Genomic DNA, 3,649 nt, shown 5'->3' with positions numbered 1-3,649 from the left:
TACTGCTGCATTGGCTTTTTCCACCCAACCATTATTTACCGAGTCAGATGGTTTTGTGCCTTAGGTTTTATGTAAAGAAGCATTCAACAGGTGAAATAGATCACCATTCAAAAGTGTACAGAAATTTACTACAGTAATCGTTTAATATTGGAAGACTTACTGAAGTTGTCGTAGAAATCCACGTTGAGACAAAGTACAAGAACGAACTCGAGAAATGACGAATCCCCAACGTGACAGTTTTCAATTAATGCACTATGAATTGGACAAATTATTTTCAATTAATGTGCATTAGTAAAACGTCAGATTTCTTCAAGTGCGAAAAGTGAAGAACTTAAGGAATGAAATTCTTCATGTCGAAAAAAACGAAAAGGGTTGAATTACTTTTAAAGCTACCCTATGACATAATCAATACTGCATTCATTACTACTGTTCAGGTTTCCGTAACGTATTCGCAACCATTTGATTCTATAGCAGGCTATATAATGAATAATAATAAATTATTTGCTATTATAAGTCGAAACGTCTCCGACTAGTATAAAATATAGGATTTCTGTGCTTTTAAAGTACAAGGCGTATTCATTCGCCTGGCAAGCTGTGGTGTAATAAATTACACCATGCGATTTTATATATTAAGAAAACAAACACATAAAGCATCAAATATTATCATCACACTGTAATTCAGTACCATACAAAACAGTGATTCAGATAAATATAACAGATGAAGCTTAAAGAGAAATACGATTTTCTGTGACTTCACATCAAAAGTAAGTTAGTTTATTGATCGGTGCTCTGCACGGATATCGAAACTTGGTTTCTAGCGTTGTGAGTCCGCAAAAAAAATCGTTGTGTCATTTAAAGCCTATATATACGAGCTCAAACGTAGCTTCTAAAATAATAAGTATTCAGATTTAAAACACTAGAATCAGGGTTTCGATTCCCCTCAATCTATACAACAAATAGCCCAATGTAGCTTTGTTATAAGAAAGCACACACTAAAGTAATAAATACAGTTATATTTAATAAATTAACTAAATCAGTATATAATGTCATAAATAAATATGAAATAAAGTTAAATGCTATAACAAGTGTTGTTTTTAATTAACCTGCAATTAATTAAAATATGGTAACATTAAATTATTTCAACCAAAACAGTTATCGAACACGGATACTCGATATAAAGTTACTCACATAAGGAGAGTTAAGAGCTAAGGAGTCAGTGAACTCTTCATTATTGAATATTACTTTTCTCCTTCAATTTATTATATAGGTGGGGAAGATGTCGTGCACGTGCAGTTTCCCTGGGGAAGAATTCTATTACAGTATCTGTGGGAATAATTTTCTCGAATGATTAGAGGCCACCTGCTCGAGGAAAAATATTTTTCTCGACGCCTGAAACTATGAGATAAGCCAAGAAGAAATGGGTGTTTATCTTTTTAGAATATGTTTGCTTTTATGCGGTAACCTTTTGCTTGTTGAGTAAAATGTGTAAAAGGAAACTATATATTATTGAAAGTACTTTAAGTCACCTTTTACTTCGAGTTCTTTCTTTTACCGTTAACTTTACTATGTTAAAACCTATAAGACAGTGGACTAGCTGTGCTCAAACAACCATGGGTATCACTGACCACATATTTAGCCTTCAGACTTTTCGCTGTGCCACCTGGCGGGGGAAGGAAGCTCAACAGTTAAGACTGGTTGTGAACTCCGCGTAAAGCTTCTTAAGAGCAAGCTACAGAAGCTAATCCTAATTTAACAGCGATAGACTAGAGATAAGATAATTAGTCATCACCATCTTTTTGGCTATTCTTTTACCAACGAATAATGGAATTGACCGTACATTATAACATCCTCATGGCTGAAAGGGTGATATGCTGTTTCGAGTTCGCGACTCAATCGTCCTAACCACCTGGCCACGTCAGTCCGTACCGATAAGAAGACAGTACACGTTTACATTCTGTAGCAAATATGTGGAAGAGAAGAAGAAATAGAACGAGACCTTGCTTAATATATCTAGATCTTTGTGTGGCTTCAGTTACTGACTGCCTTTTCTTTGCTTCTGTAGTATTTCTATTACGAAAAACAACAAACTTAATTAGTAATTTCTGTGAGCACCCTCTTTGGTCGTAACCTTATTCATAACCATTAAGAATAGTGCCTGTAGTTGTCCACGTCGTTTCAGGTTTCACTACATTAAATGATATCGCGTTTTGTTTTGTTTTTAGCATAATTCAATTCTCGTCGAGTTTTCAAATCACTCAGTTTATATTCTCTTATGCCATTTTGAGCCGGGCCCGGCATGGCCAAGTGTGTTAAGGCGTTCGACTCGTAATCCGAGGGTCGCAGATTCGAATCCCCGTTGCACCAAACATGTTCGCCTTTTCAGCTGTAAGGGCGTTATAATGTGATGGTCAATTCAACTATTCGTTGGTAAGATAGTAGCCCAAGAGTTGGCGGTGGATGGTGATGACTAGCTGCCTTCCCTCTAGTCTTACACTGCTAAGTTAGGGACGGCTAGCACAGATAGCCCTCGAGTAGTTTTGTGCGAAATTCAAAAAACGAGCATCCAATAAAACATTGGAAGTACGTTAAAAGGTATACATATTTTTTCTAAAACGTATTATCTAATTATTTTTTATTAGTTTTACTTCCACGTTTTTGCCTTAGTTAAGGCATTTGACTCGTAATCTGAGGGTCGCGGGTTCGAAATTCCGTCGCACCAAATATGCTCGCCCTTTCAGCCGTAGGTGTGTTATAATGTGACGCTCAATCCCACTATTCGTTGGTAAAAGAGTAGCCTAAGAGTTGGCGGTGGGTGGTGATGAGTAGCTGCCTTCCCTCTAGTCTTACACTGCTAAATTAGGGACGGCTAGCACAGATAGCCCTCGAGTAGCTTTGTGCGAAATTCAAAACAAACAGACAAACCATTTTGACGAATTTCATGCTTGTCAGAATCGATGATGGCCCGTTTTGTCTCCAACAGTAATGACAAAATTGTTAAAACGTTAACACGGCTTTTTAAATAATTAAGCAACGCTGTAGAAACACGAAGCGAGGAATAAAATACAATTACAGATAATTTCCAATGTCACTTACTTTATTTCTGAAAGTATTACTTTCAGAAGTCTATTCAATCACCATGATTGACCACCACTGTCTGCAAACGAATAAAACCCTCAAAGCAAGGCTCGAGAAAAATAAAAGTACAGGTTCCGACACATTATCACGTTTTATTTTGGTTTTTTTTCATGCCTAAACGTTATAGTTTTAGGTGTCTACCTGCAGACATGTTTTAATGATGCGTGTTTAAGAAACAAACTATTAAAATACCTTAAAATGACAGTGTCTGAGAGTTTAAGTCAAAGTTAGGTAGTCCGATAAGATAGGAAAATGTTCCTTTGCAGCTACGTAGAAAGCTAAACAATGGACTATCTGTACTGTATGATTACCATAGGTACCGAACTCGAAATTTAACGTTATAAGCCTTCAGGCTTATATTGTTGTCAATAAGTGTCTCTCTGTCTGCTGGGTTTAAAGTGGCCGTCGCTTGTTAATTTTCGGATCATTTTGTTTCTTTTTAAAAGAATTCTCAAACAGCGAAATGACCAGCTTTGTCTCATTGGTTAAAGTGACGAACTATGAATACATAGAT

Source organism: Tachypleus tridentatus, chromosome 7 (genome assembly GCF_004210375.1).
Source record: "Tachypleus tridentatus isolate NWPU-2018 chromosome 7, ASM421037v1, whole genome shotgun sequence".
Classification (NCBI taxonomy): Eukaryota; Metazoa; Arthropoda; class Merostomata; order Xiphosura; family Limulidae; genus Tachypleus; species Tachypleus tridentatus.
This window is presented reverse-complemented; position numbering follows the sequence as displayed.